The sequence below is a fragment of the Odocoileus virginianus genome, chromosome 21 (genome assembly GCF_023699985.2).
Source record: "Odocoileus virginianus isolate 20LAN1187 ecotype Illinois chromosome 21, Ovbor_1.2, whole genome shotgun sequence".
NCBI classification, from domain to species: Eukaryota; Metazoa; Chordata; class Mammalia; order Artiodactyla; family Cervidae; genus Odocoileus; species Odocoileus virginianus.
In genome coordinates this window covers 18,905,516-18,919,673 of record NC_069694.1, presented here as the reverse complement: position 1 = coordinate 18,919,673, position 14,158 = coordinate 18,905,516, and positions in this window count along the sequence as shown.

Here is a 14,158-nt window from a genome sequence, read left to right as displayed (position 1 = left end):
ATTAAAATGGAGACTGAGGCAGCAGGGAGCAAAATGCCCCTGACACCATCAACCCTGACCACTAGCAACTTCATCATACACTTACTGGTTCAGTATACTTGTTACCTAAATTCCAGCCTTCCTTCAAGGCAAAAAAGAGAGAGAGCTGTCTACACAACCTGCTCAACACAATGAAATGGAAAAATTCTTTCATCACTGCAGTTTTTGCTAGTTCCAGAGGGCTAAATAACAGAATTCTCTAGCTGCCATTGGGATGTTTGCTTGGCACAGGCATAGACAGGGTTAGATGTTTCCATAGTTGGCTTTATTGGAGGAAAAAAAATTAGCACGGTGACTCAGAATGTAAAAATCATATTACTTGAAACGATATAAATAGCAGTCAAGGCAAGAATACAATTATCTGCAGGTGGAATCAGAAAGCAGAGATTCACTGTCGCAGACCAGAACGAGGTTTGTGGTCGTCTGCATTCCTTCCTTTTCCAGACAATTTCACTGACTATTGATCAATCAAATACAGTCGACAGCACAGAAATTGACCTCAGTGTATCTAAGAAAATAAGCTGGTGTCTTCATCCGTGCAGGCTGCTGTAACAGAATACCATGGTTAAAGTGGCTTGCAAACAACAGAAATTCATTTCTCACAGTTTTGGAGGCTATAAAGTCCAGGATCAGTGTATCAGCAGGTTCAGTGTCTGGTGAGAGTCCACTTTCTTGTTCACAGACAGTTGTTTCTGTGTCCTTATGTGGATAATTGATGCTTTTGAACTGTGGTGTTGGAGAAGACTCTTGAGAGTCACTTGGGCTGCAAGGAGACCCAACTAGTCCATCCTAAAGGAAATCAGTCCTGAATATTCGTTGGAAGGATGGATGCTAAAGCTGAAACTCCAATACTTTGGCTACCTGATGTGAAGAACTGTCTCATTGGAAAAGACCCTGATTTTGGGAAAGATTGAAGGCAGGATAAGGGGATGACAGAGGATGAGATGGTTGGATGGCATCACCGACATGAGTTTGAGTAAATTTTGGGAGTTGGTGATGGACAGGGAGGCCTGGCATTCTCCAGTCCATGGGGTCACAGAGAGATGGACGTGACTGAATGATGTGGATAATGGGGCTGGGAAGTTCCCTGGTCTCTTTTTTAAGGGTATCAATCCTATTTGTTAGGGTTCCACCCTCATGACCTAAATGCCTCCCAAAGGGCCTACCTCCAGATATCATCTCATTGGGGATTCAGGTTTCAACATATGGATTAGGGGGAGACAAACATTCAGTCTGTAGTAGATGGCATTTCAAGTTAACTGAGGGAAAATTGATTATTATTATTATTATTAAATAATTCATATAGGAGTGATAGATTATCCATTTGGAAAAGTTGTGTTCTATTCTTACCCACAGCATACTTGAATTAGTCAGTGCACTTGGTTGTAGATAATAGAACCCTCTCTAGCTAGTTTAAGCAGAAATAGAAATGATTAAATAATTAAAGGATATTAGGTGGTCCTGAGACTCTCCAAGAAGGACACGAATCAAGCCCAAGCATTCTGAAGCTAGGAATAGCCCAAATTACAGCACAGTCCAGCTTAAATGGAAACCACACTACTCTCCTCCAGAGTACCAACCTCCAGACCTAACCCACTGTAAGATGTACAAAAGCTGGTGACACCAGAACCTCTACCATTGCTGCCTCTGTGATCTGGAGGCCTGTGCCATCACCTTGCCCAGAGCGGTTCTTTAGAGGCCTCTACCCACTCATTACTGGTTTCTAAACTGAAACTTCACATGGATTGGTAGAGTCTTGGTCACATGCATGCTAAGTCGCTTCAGTCATGTCCAACTCTTTGCAACCCCATGGACTGTAGCCCACCAGGCTCCTCTGTCCCTGGGATTCTCCAGGCAAGAATACTGGAGTGGGTTGCCAGGCCCTCCTCCAGGGATCTTCCCAACCCAGGGACTGAACCTGCGTCTCCTGCATTGGTAGGCAGATTCTTTACTGTCACCGACACCTGGGAAGCCTCCTTGGTCACATGCTTGTGCCCTATTGACAAAGGCAGCTGAACATTGAGTTTCTGGCTTACAGATAAGGTGGGAACACCCTACACACACACACACACACACACGCACACACACACAGAGCAAAGATTGTGTCCAAGTTGCTGTCAGCCAGAAACATAATAAATGTTCACTATAATACTTCATAATGAATTCTTGAAATTACAGAGTTAACTATAAAAAAGGGAGCCCTAGAAAGACTGGAAGAAGATACAAACAAATATTGAACCTATCTTCGGATGAGGAAGGACTTTCTGAGCATAAAAGCAATAGAAGAAATCACGAAGGGACACATCGATAGATTCAACTGCTTAAAAATCCAATCCTTCTTACGTCAAGAAATCCCAAACCACTTGTCTGATCACCCCATGTAGCATTTGCTCCCTTTAAAATATACACATGCAAGACTATACTTTGAGAGATCATTTCTATCGTTTGTAAAATATACACAAGTGTAAGGCCAAAGGCAACTGAATACAATATGTTTGGAAGGTCATCAGAGATCACACAGTTTGAGTCCACATGAAACTACTTCTGTCCTCTCAGATTGCCTAAAAACCAGCTCTGGTCTCCTCCAGAGGATGATTCACATCTCTAAGGAAGAAGCTTTGGTTTTTCCCAGTCTCTTAAGAATTGCTTTTACATATTTGGAAAGTTTAATTATTTTTATTGTCCAAATTACATTCTGCTTTTTAGAGGTATTTAAGTTAATCCATGTCTAGACTCATGAGATTCTTTTAATTAGAAAGAGAAATGACTCGGTAACATTGTCGATGTTCCCTGCGATTCCCTTAGCTCTGTTTACAAGGTTAATGTTGGATGTATTATTGTTAAAGTAGAGTGTGACATGGGGTGGGTAAGAGGAATTCTCTTTATTCCTTTTCATTACAACTACTGGAGAATCCTGGGGCTCAGCTCTGGGGGCTAGCTGTGCCCTGACAGGTGCTTTTTGCTGATAACATGAAATATATGCTTCTTGTTTCTTTGTCAGATTTCAATATACCATTCACGTGATTGGGAAAATTCCCTGGAGGAGGGCATGGCAACCCATTCCAGTATCCTTGCCTGGAGAATCCCATGGACAGAGGAGCCTAGCTGGCTATGGTCCATAGGGTTGCAGAATCAGACACGACTGAAGTGACTGAGCGTGGCATGGACGCGAGGAAAATGAGGAAGAGAAGAAGAGCAAATCAGGGTCTCGACACAGAAGTGCTGATGGATGTGAGGCTGAGGTCTGAGCGTAGAGCAATGCAGATGTGGGGGGCATCTCCCCGCTGCCAGCCCGCTCTCATCACTGTAGGGGAACGGATGAACAATAACCTACATATGGGAAGAAGATAAAGAAGAGCTAGCTGATCAACGTGACCTTAATTATTGTGGAGTTTGTGATCTAAGATTAAGCAAAAAAGAGTACTCATAAGCAGATACGAAAACCAGGGTCTATTACCAGCCAGTCCTTCCCATCCTTTGCATTTCCACCCATGTAAACCTACCCATGTACTCATTCCATCACAAAACACAGAAAAAGTCAGAAAACTTCATTCTGGTATTTATATGCCAAGTACTTTGAATAGGTAACAGAAAAATAGTTTTGCTGTAGAACAACACATTTCAAAATAATAGGTATGACAGATTAAAGATGGTGCAAGTTGTTATCTGAGCTGGCTCTAGCTTTGACAAGTAGAAGGTGGCAGAAGTTTTTACTTAAGAACTTCCAGGGCTGGGCCTTAAGAAAGCTATAGCTTCTGCTTCCAAGGGTTGAGAATTTTCCCTCTTGGGACCCAATTGCCACACTACAAGAAGACCAAGCAAGTGGAGAGGCCACACAGAGGAGAATTGGGTCACTCCAGCTCAGCTCCCAGCAGAGAGGCAGCACCCACTGCCATCCATGCGAGTAAATGGTCTTGGAAATGTCATCCTCCTGATGAAGGTAAGGCCAGCTGATGACATGTGGAGAAGAGGAACCACCTGGCTGAGCCCAGCCAACCCAAAGAACTGTGACAAAGATAATAAATGCGTGCTGCTACGTTAAGCCAGTGAGTTTTGGGGGTGGTTTTTGCAGCAACAGGCAATCAAAATGGGGAGTCCTGGTAAAATGACCGGTGGACCCTTTGTTTGCTGAGCAGGGTGTCAAGTTTTCATGTGTGAGTGGAAATTTCAGAGTTGGCTTGGAGCCAAAGTCATATGGTAATAAAAGTCCAATGAAATTGCTTGGGGTGAGAGATTCTGGAGGGAGAAGGAGTAGGGGCAAAGAAAAGAGAAGAGAAAAAGAGAATGAGAAATAAAGAAAAAGATAAACAGAGTGAGACAGATAGAGAGGCTCCAATCACCACCCCACCTTCCCCCAGCTCCTCTGGCGGCAGGTTAGCAGAGAAGGGTGCTGGAGAAAGAGAACAGGTCGTTTGCTGTGGCGGGTAACACGTAAAGCGCTTCTTCATCGTTCTATGCAATCTTCATCATGGTCTTCGTTACTTGAGAATTCTTCTGTGCAAGTGCAAACGTCAGACACAGTGGCTGCCCATGGTTATGCTGGGACCGCAGGACAGGAAGGCCGAGGGCAGGGCTCAGACATGAGGCAGCATCTCATCAAGTCAGCCGCCCTGTGAGATAGGTATCATTCAATTCATTTGCATTTGAGCAAACATACGCTTTGAGATGTGAAGCGATATTTCCAGGAAGTGCAGCCTAGAAATGGAGGCAGTGGGATTCACCTCCAGTTCTCTCTAATACCACTGCTTGAATTCCTTCTGCCTTACCTTATTTGCTTTCTGTACTGCTTTTCATCTTTTACTATTCAGATAAACAATATTTAAGACTTAAGTGTTTCATGGGCCTTGTATTCCTTGGTTTTTCAAGCCTTTTGTTCTCTAGAAACGCAATGTCCTAGTAGTATTTAAATGTTGTTTGAGAGGCTATTGGCCTAATGGTCACATGTATAGATCCTGGAGTCAGATTCTGGGTCTGGGTTCCACCTCTGGGCAGGGTACCTCACAACCAAAAAAAAAAAAAACAGTGGGGAATCTTTGTACCTTTCTCTCAATGTTGTTGAGAATCTAAAATTGCTCTAAAAGAATAGTCTTCAAAAAATTAAACAGTGGTCCTCTCTTGTTGATGAGTTACAAACAAACTTAACTTTTTCCTCATACTTTTCAGTATTTTCTGATTTTTTTTTTTTTTAAAAAAAGGACACTTTGTTCTTACTGTATAGAAGCAAGAAAGCCATTGATTCAAAGCTCACCTCCATCACTGACTGACTTTGTGATATTGGGCAAGTTCCTTAACTTTTCTGTGCATTGTTTTCAGAGGAGGATGATGGTTTTGGTTTTTTTTAAACCTTTTTTAGTTTGTAGGCAATTTTCAATGATTTAATGCCTGAGGTTCTTATGGCAGCGCCTTGCATAAAGAAAATGCTACACAAAGTATTAGCTATTGCTGTTATGCTACCCACGCCGTCTCAGAGCCTTCTGGAAACTAAATTTTTCCAGTCATTCTGAGGCATATTGCTGGAATTCTTGGTTTGTGTTGGAGATGAGAGGAGGCAGGATGCCCTCACCTTGCCATGAGCCTGCACTCCCTGCTGAAGTGGTCAGCTTGTCCCCAGCAAGTGGACAGTGAATTCTGTTACAGACGGCAACTGTGGACAACTGACGAGGTCAATTTAAAACTTCTTTCTTCTGGGAATTCCTAGGGAATTCCATCCCTGGGCAGGACACTTCCCCTACCCACCTCCCAAAAAACAATGGGGAATCTTTATACCTTTCTCCCAGTTTTGCTGAGAACCTAAAACTGCCCTAAATACAGTCTTCAAAAAATTAATAGTGGCCCTCTCTTGTTGATGAGTTACCAAAAAACTTAACTTTTTCCTCTCTACTTTTCTGTATTTTCTGATGGTTTTTTGTAAGAACATTTTGCTTTTATTGTATAGAGGCAAGAAAGCCACTTCACATTTTTAAAAAAAGCTTAGAACTCACGATTAACTTGGGATTTGTGGATTCACAGAAGTCTCACCTTGGTAACAGTCTTTGTTACACTCCCAGCTCAAGCATCCATCCTGAGCTGACCATGAAAATACCTGCTCCTACGCCTTAATGATGGTCTCTCTAGTGCTGGAAGGCTATAATGATGTTTCTTCCTCATTCTTTGGGGAAAATGACACCAATTTTGTTGGTCTTTTCTCCTAGAGCCAATTTTCCCAGCCCTTTCATCATGTTAACACTTCCAATCGGCAGTCGCACCAAGTATGAAAAATAATTACATGTTACTGACCTCCATCAAAGCAGGTTGACCACATCCTCCAACAGACATCTGGAGAGTCTGAAATAAAAGCTTACCAGATCACTTGTATGTGAGAAAGGGCTAAATAAGGCATAGTGACTACATGGGCCCCCAGAGGCCTCTGCAATTTCTTACATTGCTATCATGCCTTGAGTTGTTGCTGCACCTCTCATCCAGGGGCAGACTTTAATTTCTGTTATCATAAGACCTGGGGACCAGAATGCTCCATTGCTACTTGTGAAGGAGGAAACAGACAGAACAGTTTCCATCTTGAAAGCAGGACTCCATCTTGGGCCGGACTGTGGACTTTGAGCTATGTGCCCTGTATCTATGGAAATGACATATAAACTGGAAAATCAGAGCCCCTGGATGGAAGAGCCCCAGCGCTCTCCTAGACTCTCCATCACCTAAAAGAATACCCTAATTATCTGTGTAACCGAGTAGAATCATAAATTCTATTATGCTTATGGGGGTATGACCACAGGCCTATTGATAATTGTCCACTAATAACTACCTAGGCTTAAGGCATACAAATCACGGGTTTAAGGCATATGAATCACGGGTTAACTTTGATTGTATTTCTCTTTTCCTTTGTTCAGACTGGTTTCAGAGAATTTGGGGAGGTGGGTTTGAGCACATACACTTAGGGTATATAAGTTTTCACAAAAACTGGTCGGGGTCCGTGGCTAAGAGGAGATTCTGCCTTGGCCCACCGGTGTAATAAGCTGCACTCCACCATCTGCACTGTCCTTCTGAGTGAGTTTGTTTCCCGGAACATGTGGCTGCAACACTTGTTCTGCCATAGTGATAATCATAGCTTCAATGATTATCATTAACAATAACAAAATGACCACATTGATACATTATTATTATTGTTGCTACTGTGTGTGGGCGCTGTGTGTGTATGCTCAGTTGTATCAGACTCTTTGTGACCCCATGGACTGCAGCCCACCAGGCTCCTCTGTCCATGGAGTTTTTCAGGCCAGAATACTGGAGTTGTTGGTCATTTCCTACTATCACAATTGATTCTAATTTAATTCTTTGCAATTGTTATGTTCTAAAGAGTTGCTGAAAACTTTAAATTAGCTGATACTGAGCCATTGCTTCTAGGAGAAATACAAGGTTCTGTACCTGTAAGCCTCTGGTTACAACATTTTCATGAATCAATCAATACATACCTCATTTCCTGTATGCTTCTGCTTAAAGACACCTTAGTTAGCATCTATTGTCGATTCATTAGCATTGAACTCCTGGCCAATAGCACCATAATTCATGCCTGCATGACTCTTAAATCACACTTAACATTTCCTCTAGACGGCATAGCGCAGCCTTCTCGCACTTAGGAATCTTAGACATCACTTCACCATTACACATGGGGACAATTCTAAACAAACATCACCCCAAAAAGCACAAAAATGAATACATAATGGCATTAACTAGACTGCAGAAAGGCACTTGTTTACAGTATGAGAGCTGAAATGAGGAGGCAGAGCATCACCTGGTTCAATCTCAGCTAGAAACGTGAGCACTGAGTTCCTTGCTACTTTACAGAGATAGGTACATAGTAGAAGAGCAAATAAACATGTTTGTTAAAAAGAATGCCTTTTTCTTATTCTCAATTAGCTCAGAATTTTCCAGGCCCTGGCATATACCCTAACATGCAGTAGAAGCTTAATCAAAATCCCTGGAATCCCAAACAGTTGAAATTGTCTGAGCTACCTGTTTTTCAATACATAGAATTTTTCAGGGATGGAAGATGCTTTTTACAGTCAAATGGAAGAGAAGCCACCCAGCAGGTCACAGTAACCCTCAAGCTTGGCTTGCAATTTCATTGAATTAACTGTATATTCAAGGACTGGCTTTAACCCATCAGGACCACCCATTTCATTGTGCATGGCAAGCAAACTTAATAGGGCTCCCTTCTTCTGTCAGGACTAAATAATATCCAGACACCCACCAGGAACCAGGTTGGCCATTGCAAGCCAGATATATTTTCTTTGTTTTGTTTCAGAGCATATTATCAGTGTCCCCAGAGCACTTTATATTCAGAAAAGATCTTCCCAGAGAGCAGTAGGTAGCTTTTACAATTCAGCAATGTGCATGCAGTTTGGAGGTGGCTTGATTTGGAGGTAACTGAAAGGAAGTAAAATCCAAATGTCTTTTTCATTCCAAGCTCATAGTTTACCTTAAATCAGCAGCAGGCTGCCTGCATCTAACCCCAAGAAACATGAAAGGGTTACTCCAGGTTAAATTTTTAGCAAATTCAAGTCTCTCATTAGGGCCTCTCTTCAGAGCTTTTTGTTAATTACAAACATAAGTCTAAAACCATATTTTTTTGTTTATGTACAGTTTAGAAGCAGCTTGGCCATTTCTGTTCTAGAAGAGAATGAAGGCAGAAGATCTTTTTCTTTGAATAGTTCGTTTAAGCACAGTGTTTGATACTTTCACAGATAATATTCCACTTCACCTCCACAGTGACTCTGTAAATTGCATATTATTACTACATTTTACTGGTAAGGACACTAAGATTTAAGCCTGTAATGTAATTTGCCTGCAGCAGTTCAGTAAGTAATGGGAGAAATGGAAGGAGAAACAAAGTTTCTGTTCAAAAAACTTTGCACAAAATGAAACTTGCAAGTTAAGTTTTATTTGGGGCAAAATGAGGACTTGGACCATAAAGAAAAATGAACACCAAAGATTTGATCCTTTTGAACAGTGGTGTTGGAGAAGACTCTTGAGAATCCCTTGGACTGCAAGGAGATCAAACCAGTCAATCCTAAAGCAAATCAGTCCTGAATATTCATTGGAAGGACTGATGCTAAAGCTGAAACTCCAATAATTTGGCCACCTGATGCAAAGAACTGACTCATTGGAAAGACCCTGATGCTGGGAAAGATTGAAGGCAGGAGGAGAAGGGGACGACAGAAGATGAGATGGTTGAATGGCATCATCGACTCTATGGACATGTATTTGAGCAAACTCTGGGAGCTGGTGATGGACAGAGAAGCCTGGCGTGGTGCCGTCCAGGAGTCACAGAGAGTCGGACACGACTGGACAACTGAACTGAACTGAGTTCAGCAGCCTGGGAGATAGCAGCTCAGATAGCTCTGAGGTAAGAGGAGGAGCTAGAATATATAGAAGTTTCATGACAAGGGCAGATGGTCAGGAACATCAAGAGATTACTGTTAGCGACTTCTCTGGTGGTCCAGTGGTTAAGAATCCACCGGCCAGTTTTGGAGATGCTGGTTCGATCTCTAGTTGAGGTGCTAAGATCCTACAAGTGGCAGAGCAGCTGAAGAAAGCCCACATGTAGCAGCGAAGAACTGGTGCGCCACAACAAAGACTCAATGCTGTTAAAAAGTGAAATAAAATAAAGGATTGCTGTTAGTTAAATAAGCCAGATATGTCCAGGAATTTAGTGCTTTTCTGTGTAGGTAAAGATTCAAGAGTCTGGTAAAGATTCACCAGAAGCATTCCTTTGATATGCACATCAGCTAACTGGGGCAAGTATTCTGTGTTTTTACATCCTGAGTTTCCTCTGGGCTTACCTGCTCACATGGAAGGCTTCAACCATTGATGACTGTGACATCCCTCCTTTAATGATATGGCAGGAAATATTCCATTTATTATCTCTAAGAGCAAGAGTAGGATGAGAATTGTTTTTTGAACCCAGGGTCAAAAGCATCACAAATAGGACTACATTAAACAACAAAAACCTTTTATAAAAACACTATAAGGAAACAATAAGACAAGAAGCCCCATGTTTCAAAATGAGATGCTGAATTATCTATGTGAGATTTGCAAATGGTATTTTGAAAAACCTATTTTGTGACCCCCCCCCCCCCCAAATGAAATGATCTGGAGAGATGGCATTCAGGAGACGGGGCTGCACGTGCTGTGTGTTCTGTCTTCCTTCAATGAGACTGGGGAGGAAAGTGCTGCCTTCCCACCACCGTCACATTGTGCAGGTTCCAAGAGAGCAGTGGCATGTGTTCCCTAGAGTTGAAGGCGTACATGGATTTGCATTCGACGCACTTCTGAAAAATTCTACAGGTAGGTGACTGGGTGATGCCGCCTGAGGCAAGCAAGCATTCCAGAAAGGTCTGCACTGGGAGAAAACTCTGGTTCACTGGTGGAGAGCGCAGATACTAGCTGGGCTGGGGTACCAGCTGTGTGACAATGTGGAAAGTTCTAGCTTGAAGATGTCTTGGACTCCACCTGAGAGAACCTTCCAGAGGGGCAGTGTGACTGCAAGAGAGCGAGTGAACAGCCAGATGCCCACAGGCTTAAGAAGAATTATAAGTAGTTACTGAGGGGCACAAATTCTCTACATTAAGGATCACATGAGGCACCTCTGGGAATTCTTCAGAGCATCCCACGAGAGAAAGAATTAGCTCTAAGGATCTCTTATGGTAGAGACAGTGCTGTGCATTCCAACTCCTGGGTACTCAGACCACATTTCCCAGCTGCTTTTGCAGGTTTGTGAGTTATAGGCAACAGACTATAGGCAGGAGTGGTTCAAGAGATACCTTCCCAAATAAAGAACATCCATGGGATCTCTGTCCTTTTTCTCCTTTCCACCATAGCAGAGCAGGAGAGCGCCCTAGAAAATGGACAAATCACGGACTGGAGGAAGTGGGGACTTTGAGACTGCCAAATATTGCTCTCCATAAAGTTGCCCTCCAATATACCTCCATCAGTAACATGTGAGAGAATTGATTTCCCCATGCCTTCTTTGTAGAATTTTGTATTCATTTTCTGAGGCCATCATGATAAATTATCAAAAACTTGGCAGCGTGACACAACAGAAATTTATTCTCTTACATTCTGGAAGCCAGAAATCTAAAACCAAGAAGTTGACAGGGCCAAGCTTCCTCCAGAGGTTCTGGGGAAGGACATCTCTGGCGTCTTCCAGCTTTGGCTCCCAGCACTTATCGGCTTTCTTGGCTTGTAGCTGCATCAGCCCAGTCTCTGCCTCCTTCTTCACGTGGCCTTGTCCTCCTCTGGCTATGTCAGGTCCCTCTACTTCCTTCTTAGAAGGACACTCATCCTTGGGTTTAGGGCCCTCCTGGATAATTTAGGGTCATCTCTTCATCTTAAGAATTTCAACCTAATTATATCTTCAAAGACTCTTTCCCCAAATCAGGTAACATTCACAGATCCCAGGGACATATCTCTTCGGGAGCCATCATTCACCCCGCTACAAGTTTATTAAAACTTTAAAAAAATCTTTACTAATCTTATAGATGAAAAACAGGTTTTCGGTACTTTTACCAAGAGCATCTTTGCCACAAGCATTTTTGTCACCTAAAAAATGCCTACTTTTCTCATATCTGTGGGCTTACACCTATACACTTCCTCTCCAACATCTTTAGTTTCCCCTGGTGCCTCTTTCTTTCTATCCAAGCATGCACACTCTCATCCTGTCTAAATCAAACACATTAGAGCATCCTCCTTTGATCCTGTAAACTCCTATGGCTGAGATTCTGTTTTTCTCCTTTTTATTGCTAAATTTCTGGACTAAGTGGGAATTAAATGGTCCCTCTGTTGCTTGAATAATTGAACCTTCATTGCCATATTTGCCATAAAAGATAAAAGATTGAAACATAAAAGAGAGACATTAAAAAGGATATAATGAAGCAAGAAAAGTGAATAACAACATTAAAACAACTTACAAAATATGAAATATTTGAGTATATTTAAAATGTTGGCAGATTCATGGCAATACCGTGCAAATAACCGATTTTATTTTGTGGTTTGTACTTAAGCTTTTGTCTTCCAAGTCTTTTGTTCTTAGTATTTTATATTATTTTTTTTTTTTTTGCTTATTGATTTGTGTCCTTGTTCAGCATCACAGTTTTTCTTTGTTGCTCGTTTCTTCCTTCATTAAGAGAGGTATTAGTTTCCACTCTTGAGTCAGAGTCAGCACTTTAACAAGATCCCCATGTGTCAGATGTGTGTGAAAGTTTAAAGAAGCACCTGTCATATTGTACTCTCTCACTCTGATCCTGGCCCAGCTTGATATGTAAAACTGAACTCTGGATTCTCCACCCCATCCCCTTTCATCCCACACCAATCTCAAGCTTGTTCCTTACTCATCTCTGTAAATGTTGGCTCCTTCTCCTGAAACGCTTTGAGTCATCCTTAGGCCTTGCTTTTTCCTGTCCTCCATATCTAATCCATCCTTAAATCTTGTCAGACCTACTCCAAAATTACCCACAGTCTGGCCATTTCTTTGGACTTTCAACACTATCCAAATAGTTTAAGCCACCATCGTCTCTCTACCGTGTCACTGCAACAGCCTCTCAAATGGAGATGGTCTTTCTGACGTTACCCTCCAGCAATCTCCTGGCCCACTCAGAAGAAGATCCAAAGCCATCTTGTGTCCTGCAAGGCCCTACATGGTCCAGACCCACACTCCCACTCCACCAACTCTCTGACTTCATTTCCTCCTCTTCCTTCTCCCCTCCCCTGCCCCCCTGTTCCAGTCACACTGGTCTTCTTACTATTCTCAACTATTCTCAACTAAGTTCTCCTACCCCAGGGCCTTTGCAGTTGTTGTCTCTCTACCTAATAAGTGTCTCCACAGATATCAGCATGGCCAGATATCTCACTCAGTAAGATCTCTACTCAAATATCACTTCAAAATGGTCTTCCTGTTATTTCTAAAACAATACAATTCCCCCCACCCTCATTCTTCTCTACCATATCAACTGCTTCTATTTTCTTTCTAATGACCAATAATTACTCAAAGTAATACACATTCATATGTTTATTTTCTATTTATTTTTTGCCCATCACCTCCCATGAGATTTACACCCCTGAAGGCAAGGCATTTCTATCATTCAGTCATATAACTCTCGTGCCTAGAACAGGATTTGGCTTGGAGTAATTTCTCAGAGCAAACATACTCAAATTTGGCGCATTCTAAAAAGCAGTTAAATATATCGCTTGTCTTATTTCTGGCTACCTACATGGCCTATTGAAGTTTGTGTGTTCTGGATGTCTTGCTCTGTAAACAAGATCAGATCTTTCTGGTGTTCCTCTCACTTGTGCTCATTCTCTTGAGCCTGTTCTCTCCCTCTTTCTCTCTTCCTTAACACTGCTTTAGGCAGTTAATAAAAATCTGATGATGATAATGATTTTCTCATTACATCAAGAAGATGCAGTACTAGTAGACTGGCAGGTGGCTGAAAGTCACCCGGGAGAATCACGCTGATTAGTACTCTGTGAGTTAGAGGTCAAAATGATTTAGTTCTTATTATGTGAATGAAAACATTTCAACACTTGTTTATATTGCTAGTTGATTACTCCACTGAGTCTTGTTAGCACATTCAGGAAAATAAATGTAATTCAAAGTCACCTTTGCCAAAGAGATAGTGATCCATCCAAAATAAAAATAAACTCCAAAAGGAAAAAGTGAGATAATTTGGGGGGAAACAAATGGCAGTGAGTCAGGTTGTAAAAGACTTGACTCTGCAGAAGTCAGAGGGAAGCTTGGCATCTTAGTGCAACTCACACTAGCAAGACCTAATAGTGACACTAGCAAGATAGCTGCCAGTATTTGTTGGATACTTTTCAAGAGACAGGCACTAAGGAATCCTATAAAATAGATAATATTATCGTCCCTATTAAACTGACAAGCAAACTGAGGCTAGTAAGTTCTTCCGGGCCACAGGAGCTATAAGAAGCATACCCAGCCTGGCACTAAATATATGCCCAACTGAGAAAAAGACATGCTGACTGGGTACTTTGTTTGAACTTATGAATGATCATACAGCAGAATAGGAAATAGTAATTGAAAGATTATAAAAATTTCATTGCCTTTTAAAAT